The following is a 12,482-nucleotide window of genomic DNA, read 5'->3' as shown; positions in this document are numbered from 1 at the left end:
ACTACCCTATTCAATTTTTTCTCTTTATTTTTCCTCTTCATTGTTGAGTAAATAGCCGTTTATGTTATGGCATTTATGCTGTGGCCATTTTGCATAAACAGCCATTCTGAAGAGTTGCACCTCTTCAGATTTCAGCCCAACTTTGGCTATAAATACAAGACTATTCTGTTCTGAATTTCCATACGATTTTTTGAGTTTCTCCTCCTTCTTCTGCATACTTTTAACATGAAACAAAGCAACAGTAAGTGTGATTTGCTACCGAACTCTGTGTTCGCTGAAACACTGGGGTTTGAAGTACCACTACACCAGTGTGTAATTCGTTCTATCATGGGAGAAAATAATCCACAACCTTGGGTACTAGGAGGGGATTAAATTCCTTAAGGAAACACAGTGAATTCAGTGGGCTCGGATTAAAATCTGTTTCTGTTTTTCATTTCTGTTTATGTTCATTTATATTTTCCAGAATTATTTTACAAATACAGTTTACTAACACTATTAACTTCCTATAACTAGCATATACATAATTACTTCGTATAGCTACTATTCAGTTGTTACGGTAGTGTATTCGGTGTATTCGCACTAATGTATTCATGAATATAACAGCAAAAAGCACCGAAAAATCAAGGTCGTCCAGCTGTACACGCATGTATTCACATGTATTCGCGCCATGTATCATGAATACAATAGCAAAAAGCGCCTAAAATCAGGGCAGTCCAGCTGTACGCACATGTATTCGCGCCATGTATTCATGAATACGGCAGCAAAAAGCTCCTAAAACCAGGGCAGTCCAGTTGTACGTGCATGTATTCACATGTATTCGCGCTGCTGTATTCATGAATACAGCAGCAAAAATAGCCTAAAATCAGGGCAGTCCAGCTGTATGCGCATGTATTCACATGTATTCGCGCCATGTATTCATGAATATAGTAACATTAATTACCTTAATAATAGGTATGTCCAGCTGTCTAAGAGAGAGGAAAAACATAAATAGCGTATTTCATGCCTCAATGGTGGTATATACCATAAATACTTATTTTGCTATAAAAATTTAAAAGGTAGCTATAGAAAATAATATTTTACAATAATTTTGATTTATAGTAAACAGGGTGTATACCTTTGCTATAGGAGGTAAAATTTCCTTTAAAATTTGAAGAGATTAGGGCATTGAAGTTGTTGACGGAATTCAAATTTAAAGTGCTTTTCTAGAATTAAAAAAAGTAGTTCATTTGCTTTCCAAATATTCTATCCGAAATCGAACTACAGAGATCCTTCAATTCCATGTTTGAGATATTTCCTAGTCCATAATTGGGTTTTTATAATCTATTTATCGTTTTCTTGGGTGAAAATTTTATTTATCTTACCATTAATATAACTGATCATAACTTAATTCTTTGCCGATATGATGAACCTGTTGGGTTTTATGTATTTAATTATATTAAATATTTAAAAGAGGGTGAATGGGAAATGGAGAGAAATAAAATTTTTGAAGAAATTTTAAGTTTCCCCCTTGGCAAAGGGACATTGTCCCATATTGAAGAGGAAAAGGTTTTTGATGGGTATATAAGCAATTGCTCTTCTTCTAGCTCATAAAGAGTTGAGAAGAAGGCAAGCCTTGCGCCGTCGTCGTCGCTCGGCTTCGGCTTCGGATTTGGTCAAATGATCGATTGGACCAAATTTATTTGTTAATAGTAAAATATTAACAGAAATGTTATTAAATATTTATTTTAATAACAGAATATTATCCAATTCAGTTATCCAAATTTCAGTTTTCTGTTTTTGTAACAGAAAATTAACTACCCTTCAATTTTTTCTCTTTATTTTCCCTCTTTATTGTTGAGTAAATAGCCATTTATGTTATGGCATTTATGTTGTGGCCATTTTGCATAAACAGTCATTCTGAAGAGTTGCACCTCTTCAGATTCCAGCCCAACTTTGGCTATAAATACAAGGCTATTCTGCTCAGAATTTCCATACGATTTTCTGAGTTTCTCCTCCTCCTTCTGCATACTTTTAACATCAAACAAAGCAACAGTAAGTGTGATTTGCTACCGAACTTTGTGTTCGCTGAAACACTAGGGTTTGAAGTACCACTACACCAGTGTGTAATTCGTTCTATCCTGGGAGGAAATAATCCATAACCTTGGGTACTAGGAGGGGATTAAATTCCTTAAGGAAACACTGTAAATTCAGTGGGCTCGAATTAATTTCTATCTCTTTACGTTTTCTGTTTATATATTATTCTGCTTTGTTTTCCAGACTTAGTTTACAAATACAGTTTACTAACAAGCTTAAGGGATTTTATTATATTTTCTGTATTTGTACTCACTGTTTGGAGAGTAAAACTTGTACTCTATTGGAGATTAAAATCTACGTGATTTAAACGTTTGTGTCATTCTTTTACAGAAATGACTAATGATAATATGAACCAAGCTGTTCCAACGGTGACTGCCAATGCCTCAACGAGCCGAAAAACACCGACAGCATAGGCACCGGCGGAGAATCCCGAAAAATTTTCCGGGATTGATTTCAAGCGCTGGCAGCAAAAGATGTTCTTCTATTTGACTACTCTAAGTCTCCAGAAGTTCATCAAGGAAGATGTTCCTGTGCTGTCCGATGAAACTCCAGAAACTGAACGCTTTCTCGTGATTGAGGCATGGAAGCACTCAGATTTTTTTGTGCAAGAATTATATTCTAAGCGGGCTGGAGGATGCTTTGTATAACGTCTACAGTGGTGTGGAAACGTCAAAAGAACTGTGGACTGCGCTTGAAAAGAATTACAAAACCGAAGATGCCGGGTTGAAGAAGTTCGTTGCTGCAAAGTTTTTGGACTACAAAATGGTAGATAGCAAGTCTGTTATTACCTAAGTCCAGGAATTGCAAGTGATTATTCACGATCTCCTTGCTAAAGGTATAAATCAAATTAATACTGATGTTGAAAGTAGTAATCTTAGTAAAATTTTTACTAACAGAAATTTCATTGAAGGTCTTGTCATCAATGAAGCATTCCAAGTAGCAACGATGTTTGAGATGTTGCCTCCTTTGTGGAAGGACTTCAAAAACTACTTGAAACACAAATGCAAGGAGATGTCCCTTAAAGATCTCATTGTTCGGTTGAGAGTTGAAGAGGACAACAAAGCTGCTGAAAAGAGAGGCCGTGGAAACTCAACAATAATGGGAGCAAATATTGTTGAAGAGAACAAAAAGAGGAAGAAGGCTTGTGGACCGAAATACAACCCAAGCAAGAAGCGGTTCAGTGAAAATTGCTACAACTGTGGAAAAGCCGGACACAAATCTACGGAGTGTCGTGCTCCGAAGAAAGACAAGAAGAAGGGTCAAGCAAACATGGTTGAAAAGCATGATGATGTTGATGACTTATGTTCCATGCTTTCCGAATGCAACTTGGTAGGCAATCCTAAAGAGTGCTGGATTGATTCTGGAGCCACTCGCCATGTTTGTGCTGTTAGAGAAGCTTTTGCTACTTATGCTCTTGTTGGACCCGATGAGACACTTTCTATGGGAAATGCTGCAAAGGCGAAGATTGAAGGATGTGGGAAGATATTTTTCAAAATGACTTCCGGCAAAGTGGTGACTTTGAACAACGTCCTTCTTGTTCCCGAGATTATGAAAAATTTAGTATCTGCTGGACTTCTTGTTAAGAATGGTTTTAAATGTATTTTTGTTTCCGATAAGGTTGTAATAAGTAAGAACGAAATATTTGTAGGAAAAGGTTATCTAACTGAGGGCCTTTTCAAGCTGAATGTAATGGTTGTTGAAAATAATAATAAAATTTCAGCTTCGTCTTACTTACTTGAGTCAAATGAATTATGGCATATACGTTTGCGTCATGTTAATTATAAAACCTTGCGGAAAATAATTAATTTGGAAGTATTGCCTAAATTTGAATGCGACAAATCAAAATGTCAAATATGTATGGAATATAAGTATGTTAAACATCCTTATAAGTCAGTTGAAAGGAATTCAGATACGATAGTACTAGATATTGCTATGTTTACTTACTTAATAGTAAAGATGAAGCAATAGACGCATGCAAGCAATACAAAAATGAAGTTGAAACGCAACTTAACAAGAAAATCAAAATGATAAGAAGTGATAGGGTTGGTGAATATGAATCTCCTTTTGAACAAATATGTTTAGAATATGGAATTATTCATTAAACAACGACCCCTTACACGCCCCAATCCAATGGGATTGCAGAAAGAAAGAATCGTTCATTAAAGGAGATGATGAACGCTTTATTGATAAGTTCTTGTTTACCACAGAACTTGTGGGGGGAAGCCGTTCTAACGACTAGCCGAATACTAAATCGAGTACCCCATAGCAAAACACAATCCATTCCATATGAAAAATGGAAAGGAAGGAAGCCCAACTTGAATTATTTTAAAGTGTGGGGGTGTTTGGAAAAAATGCAAGTTCCTAAACCCAAAAGGGTAAAAATAGGACCGAAAACCGTTGATTGTGTTTTCATAGGATATGCGACTAATAGTAAAGCATATCGATTTCTGGTTCATAAATCAGAAAATCCCGACATTCATAATAATACGGTTATAGAATCAGATAATGCTGAGTTCTTTGAAAATATATATCCGTATAAATAGGAATGTGAGTCGATTGGTGAATGATCTAAATGATCTCGGGAAGAAACAAAAGAAAGTACACTTAACCAGGAGGATCCAAGACGTAGTAAACGTCAAAGAACGTCTACTTCATTTGGACTAGACTTTGTGACTTTCTTATTGGAAAATGAGCCTCAAACATTTAAAGAAGCTATGTCTTCTTCGAAATTATTGTTTTGGAAAGAGGCAGTCAATAGTGAAATAGAATCCATACTGAACAACCATACATGGGAATTTGTTGATCTTCCTCCTGGAAATAAATCGTTGGGTTCTAAATGGATCTTTAAGATGAAAATGAAAGATGATGGCACTATTGACAAATTTAAGGCAAGACTTGTGGTCAAAGGGTATATACAACGAGAAGGTCTTGACTATTTCGATACATACTCTCCAGTTACAAGAATTACATCCATACGAACGTTAGTAGCGTTAGCTGCAGTTTATGGTCTTGAAATTCATCAAATGGATGTTAAGACGGCCTTCCTAAATGGAGAGTTCGAGGAAGAAATTTACATGGAACAACCTGAAGGGTTTGTGATTCCAGGTAAAGAAAAGAAGGTTTGTAGACTTGTTAAGTCCCTTTACGGACTAATACAAGCACCCAAACAATGGCATGCGAAATTTTACCAAACAATGTTGTCAAATGGATTTAAGATAAATGAATGTGATAAATGTGTGTACATTAAAAATGTTCCAAATCACATAGTCATTGTTTGCTTATATGTGGATGATATGCTGATAATGAGTAATGACATTGTCAACATAAATGCGACTAAGCGCATGCTAACTGGCAAATTTGATATGAAAAACTTGGGAGTTGCTGATTTAGTTCTGGGAATTAAGATCCATAAAACTTCTCAGGGTATGGCATTGTCACAATCTCATTATATTAAGAAAGTACTTGAAAAATTCAAGCACTTGGGCTTTAAAGTTGCAAAGACTCCAATTGACGTGAATCTTGCATTAGCAAAGAACAAAGGCCAAAGCATATCACAATTGGATTATGCTCGTATGTTGGGTTGCTTAATGTACATCGACCAGATATAGCTTGTGCTATAAGTAAATTGAGTCGATATACGAGCAATCCAGGCCAATCTCATTGGATGGCCATGAAACGAGTTTTGGGGTATTTAGTACATACCCAGGACTTTGCTTTGCACTACAATAAATATCCTGCGGTCATTGAGGGATACTGTGATGCAAATTGGATCACCGGATCAACTGATTCCAAGTCCACAAGTGGATATGTATTCACTATTGGTGGAGGAGCGGTATCTTGGAAGTCATCCAAACAAGCTTGTATTGCCCGCTCTACAATGGAGGCTGAGTTCATAGCCTTGGATAAAGCCGGTGAAGAAGCTGAATGGCTCCGGAATTTCTTGGAAGATATTCCATTTTGGACCAAACCGTTGGCACCAATATGCATACATTGTGATAGTCAAGCGGCAATTGGAAGGACTGGGAGCGTTATGTATAACGGTAAGTCTCGCCATATACGACGAAGACATAAAACCGTTAGACAATTACTCTCTAGAGGAATTATCACGATTGACTATGTAAAGTCAAGTGATAATGTGTCGGATCCACTTACAAAAGGCCTAACTAGAGAGGTAGTTGAGAAATCGTCAAGGGGAATGGGACTGTGGCCGAGAACAAGTCATAGTGGCGGTAACTCTACCTAGAAGACTGGAGATCCCAAGATCTAGGTTCAAGGAGATCAAACAAAGTCATTAATGACGGTTCAACATTGTCAACTAAACTTTTGGTCCGTTCTCGTGATGAGACAATGTTCAGTACCAAGGATAAAGCATTATGGCTTTTTAATGATTACTAAATTTGATACGGGGTATATCAAATAGTGTATCTACGGGATGACACGTTTAGGAATCACCTATGTAAGTGTGAAGTGTTAGCCGCTTCAAGGAGAACTTTGTAAGGCCAGTTCTCTACGCACTTATGAAACCAGGCGGTGTTCATGGCTGAAACGAACACACAATGAGAAACAAAGACGGTTAAGGGGTTGGTTGTGTGACTTATGGTTATCTAGGTATACACCAAAGTTCGACGGTTCAAAGATATCAAATCTACCGATTGATCGAGTATATCCGACATAAGTTCACTACGGAAAGTTCAAAGGGAAACCTACTTATCCAAATGCAATTAATCCTTGCTTGTGAATCACACAGTTTTTCATGCATATTTCCGTGATATAGCCATTCCCCATCCATGTGGGGGATTGTTGGGTTTTATGTATTTAATTATATTAAATACTTAAAAGAGGGCGAATGAGAAATGGAGAAAATGAAATTTTTGAGTGAAATTTTAAGTTTCCCTCTTGGCAAAGGGACATTGTCCCATATTGGAAGAGGAAAAGATTTTTGATGGGTATATAAGCAATTGCTCTTCTTCTAGCTCAGAAAGAGTTGAGAAGAAGGCAAGCCTCGCGTTGTCGTCGTCATCGTCGTCGCTCGCTCGCTCGCTCGGCTCGGCATCGGCTTCGGCTTCGGTCCAATTCAGTTATTCAAATTTCAGTTTTCTGTTTTTGTAACAGAAAATTAACTACCCTTCAATTTTCCCTCTTTATTGTTGAGTAAATAACCATTTATGTTATGGCATTTATGCTGTGGCCGTTTTGCATAAACAGCCATTCTGAAGAGTTGTACCTCTTCAGATTCCAGCCCAACTTTGGCTATAAATACAAGGCTATTCTGCTCAGAATTTCCATACGATTTTCTGAGTTTCTCCTCCTTCTTCTGCATACTTTTAACATCAAACAAAGCAACAGTAAGTGTGATTTGCTACCGAACTTTGTGTTCGCTGAAACACTGGGGTTTGAAGTACCACTACACTAGTGTGTAATTCGTTCTATCCTTGGAGGAAATAATCCATAACCTTGGGTACTAGGAGGGGATTAAATTCCTTAAGGAAACACTGTGAATTCAGTGGGCTCGAATTAATTTCTATCTCTTTACGTTTTCTGTTTATATATTATTCTGCTTTGTTTTCCAGAATTAGTTTACAAATACAGTTTAGTAACAGAACCTCCAAACTATAAATCCTTATTATCCATTGTTAAGTATTTGAATTTTCACTATCTTCATACATCTAATTATGTTTGACTTAAATCCATAATAGGAGTATATAACTATTACTATATGCTACAGTCAGATAATTAGCCCGAATAAATAAATATTTCTTTTCCCTCAATTATAATACAATCATCAATATTCTATACTTTCATTCTGGTTGGGCATTTTTTGGACACGTTATTCTCTGGTACAAGTATCAAATAGAACATGGTACGCATAAAAAAAATGGAACAACCTTATCCTCCTTTATGTAGGCAAGCTCCTTACAGTCAAATTCCCATAACTGAGGATACTGTATGATTAAGCCTTAATGGTTTTGACTAGACTAATTGCACTCATGATTAGTCAGATCTTTCTTTTGGTTAAAGGGGATATTATATATAACTAGTTAACAAAAGATAATACAGCGGAGTCATTGTTAGGCTATTGTAGTACCTTTACAGTAGAAATGTTATGCAAGATTGAATCCATATTACAACCCTCAAAAGTTCTGACCGATTCAGTTCCTAGGGTGTCTGCCCAAAATATATCATTGACAAACATCGGAGGAACTGATAATATCCTAGACTTGTTCAAAAAGACTTTTTTTGCTGCTTCCTTGGCCAATGCATCAGCTACCATGTTCTGCTCCCGATAGATGTGCTTCACTACCACCCTGTCCATCCTACATATTAATTACATGCATTCACAAATTAAGGGGGTCATAAATTAGGCTCCCTTTCGTTAGCATATTGATAATTTCAGAAGAGTCAGTATTGATTTCAAGAGGAACCATGTTATTTTGTTCCAAGAGTTGTAGTCCCTTTAGGAGTGCCTTCAATTCTGCCATAGTATTTGTTGTGTGGGGGATGTTATCCATGTACCCCATTATCCAGTCTCCATTGTGATTTCTACATTGCCTCCTGATCCTCCTATACTTGGATTCTCTTTTGCCGCTCCTTCATTTTTAGCTTATAGAAGCCTCTTCTTGGGGGCTCTCATTTTGTTACAATTTGATGAGTTATTTTGTTAGAGCCATTTTTTGTTAGCACAAAGTATTCAGTGGCTTTGGAGATTATGTTTGAAGAGTTGATGTGATCCTTTTTGTTCTTGAATAAATTGTTGTTTCTTGTTAGCCAGATGTGCCAGAAGCAGAAGGGAATGATGTTGTCCCATAGGATAATGCTATTGAAAGGTAAATTCCTGATTGAGCTCCATGTTGATGGCCATTGAAGGCTGGAGTTTGCTGTCTACTGTCACTAGTAGATTTGGACAGTATTTCATTCCAGAAGTGGACAACATTAGGGCACTCAAAGATTATGGTCAATAGTTTCCTGGCCACTGTTGCAGTAAGAACATTGGGGATCACAGTTGATCCCTATTCTATGAAGGTGGCTCTTAGTGGGAAATTTCTTATGGGTGAGGAGCCGGATGAAATTCTTAATTTTGTTGGGAGCTTGTAGTTCCCAGACCCATTTGAAAGAACCTTCCTCATTAGTATGAAGACTGGTGTCACTCTTGCTTAGGAAGAAGTATGCAGAACTATTTGTGAAGTGACCATTCGGGGTTAAGTTCCATATGAGGGTGTCTTCCTTTGTTGGAGTTGGGGGAATGAACACTGAGTTTAACAGATTCAGGATACTTGGGGGGAGAGCAATAGACAGTGATGATGTGCCCTAAGTCCCTAGGTTGTGGATTGAGCTAACCTTAGCATTGAGATCGTTTTGGGTTAAAGGACCCTCAATCAAATCTCTAATTGCTGGCTGATTTGGAATCCATACATCATTTAGGAAGTTGACCCTGTTTCCCTTGTGAACTACCCATCTGCTTGCTTTGCAACAAGTATCCCAGCCCCTTAAGATGCACTGCCAGGTGGCTGATTTTGGATGTCTAGGATATCTAGAGGCTAATTATCCTAGCATTGTTGGTCATGTTGCAGTGCTTGTGGATTAGTACTATTGCCCATAGACTGTTGGTATTTTTGTAAGTCCTCCAGGCAAGATTTGTGAGAGAAGCTTTGTTCTTAAGATTAGCCTTTTGGAGTCCTAGTCCTCCATCAGCCTTTCTTTTTGTGACCACCTCCCACCTGATTAGGTGGAGCTTCTTCTTTTCAAGAGTGGTGCCCCAAAGAAAGTTTCTTTGGATTTTGTCAATCTGCTTGGTAACTTTAGTGGGCAGGTTGATGTACTGCATGACATGACTAGGAATGTTGTTTAAAGAAGTTTTAGCCAGCACAATTCTGCCAGCCATGTTTAGGCAGCTTTTTTTCCACCCAACCAGCTTGGATTGCATGTTATCAATGATGAATTGAAAGTCTGCACTGGTTTGCCTTTTATGAAAAATGGGGAAACCAAGGTATTTTCCAAAGGAGGAGGTGGGTTGGATGGACAGAGAGTTGGAGAGATTCTGTATGGATTCCTGTGGAGTATTTGAGGAAAATAGGACATTTGACTTAGCAAGATTTATTTTCTTACCTGACTGTTCATTGAAATTCTGCATAATGGAAGGTATAGTGTTGCAGTTCCTGTCATTTGCTTTAGCAAAGAGGGTTAGGTCATCTGCGAAGAAAATATGGGATACTTTGGGACCAGATCTGCTTATATTTATGGGTTGTCACTGGTTAACCAGAACCGCCTTGTCAATTGATCTTGATAATCTTTCCATACACATTATGAAGAGGTAGGGAGACATTGGGTCTCCTTGCCTGATGCATCTTGAAGGTTTGAAGGATTCAATTTTACCACCATTGACAAAGACGGAGATGGAGGAGGAACTGATGCATGACATAATGAGTTTGGATAAACCTTGAGGGAAGTTGAAAGCAGAAAAAGTGTCTCTAATAAAGGACCATTCCAGCCTGTCAAAGGCCTTTTCCAGACCAATTTTGAGGATCATATTACCATGTTTCCCTTTCATTCTTCTAAAGTGTGTGATGTATTCTTGGACAATGATGGCATTATCACAAGCTCTCCTATTGGATAGGAAACTGGCTTGACTTGGCCCAATGATGTGAGGCAAGATAGGCTTTATTCTGTTCACTATAATTTTTGTGATGGACTTGTATATTGTGTTACACAGTCCAATTGGCCTAAAACTTTTTAACATTGAAGCTTGGGAGCATTTTGGGATGAGGCACAACAGAGTCTGGTTCATGGTTTCATACATAGAACTTGAGGAAAAACATTTTTTACAGAAGTCTATGACAGAATCACCAACTATGTCCCAGTATTTTTGGTAGAAGAAGGGGTGGAGACCACCAGGGTCAGGAGATTTGAAAGGTTTGTGGGAGAAGACTGCCCTTTTTGTCTCACTCAACTCTAGAGGTCTGTCTAAGAAAGTTTTTTGGGCATCAGATAGAATGGGAGACATGGTGGAGTGGTTGGTGAAGGCCCTAGGGGTTTGGGAGTGGGATGTGGTATATAGATCTGTGAAGAAGCCCATAATGGCTGCTTGGATATTCTTCTGGTCGTGGAGCCAGTTTCTATTCTCTTCTTTAAGAGAGAGGATTCTGTTCCTTCTTCTTCTATTGAGGGTGGAGGTGTGAAAGAATCTAGTGCTAGCATCGCCCTCGTTAAGCCAATTAATCCTATATTTGATCTTCCAGAAATCCTCTTCATTTTTTAGGATTAAGTTAAGCTCTCGAACCAGATTAGTTTCAAGGTTTAGCAAATAACTACTGAACTGGTAGTTAGGAGATCTCCGGATTCAAGAAATTCTTGCTAGGATTCTTCTCTTTTGGTGGAAGATGTTTCCAAATGTTTCCCAGTTACATTTGGTGACCATTGTTTTGAAGGAATCAGTGGATTGGAGGAGACTAGAATGATCTGAGAAAGCCCTATTGATGATGTTGGGAAAGGATAGGTGGCTAGCCTACATTGACTCAAACCTGAAAGGCCTTGTCAGATTATTGTTTGGAGACTCTACCAGATTAATTTGAAGGGGGCAGTAGTCTGAGTGGGTCCTAGGAAGGTGCAGTACAGTAGCCTCAGGGTACTGTTGTATCCAGCCTTCATTAGCAAAGCATCTATCTATTCTTTCCAGAATAAGCAAGGTTCTATTACTGTACCTTTTATTAGACCAGGTGTATTTACTCTCTTTGTAGCCTAGATCTAGAAGTTTACACTCATTTATACATTGACAGAATAGATTGTTGCGGCTAAGGGTTATGGGGTTGCCCCCAAATTTATCCCTGGCCTTTAAGACTTCATTGAAGTCTCCTCCCACAAACCAGTTGGTTGTGAGATTTTTGGAGATTGTAATTAGGTTCTCCCATAGGAGCTTCCTATTCGCTAAAATATTGCTAGCGTAGATAGAAGAGAAGATCCATGGAGGGTGGTTAAGACTCACCTTTACCATTGCATGGATGCCTTGAGGGGTGGTGGCCACCTCTTCAACAGTCACACAATCTTCTTTCCACATACACTATTCCCCAGAGAGACCAACTGCCGGTGACTGTATGATCATATCAAATTGGAGCTCTTGTGCCAACTTCTGGTGGTCTGCCATCTTAGTTTCAAGCAGAACGAGCATGGCAGGCTTGTGCATCTTCACCATTTCTAAACAATGCCTCTTGAAATTGGCATTGTTCCCACCCCTAACATTCCATATGATGTAATTCATCAGAGGCGTTGGGGGTGGTTGGTGAGGGCCCTCTTGAGGGTTCTTTGGTCCTTGCGGACACTTTGTTGGAGATGGGGGGGATTTCCTCTTGAGGCTCAGTACTGGGGTCAGATTCAACAGGGGCTTGATGGGATCGTGTGTTTGGAGGGAGACCAGACTC

This window comes from Nicotiana attenuata, chromosome 10 (assembly GCF_001879085.1).
Source record: "Nicotiana attenuata strain UT chromosome 10, NIATTr2, whole genome shotgun sequence".
Taxonomy (NCBI): Eukaryota; Viridiplantae; Streptophyta; class Magnoliopsida; order Solanales; family Solanaceae; genus Nicotiana; species Nicotiana attenuata.
The sequence above is the reverse complement of the archived record's forward strand: the minus strand, read 5'-3'. Positions refer to the sequence as shown.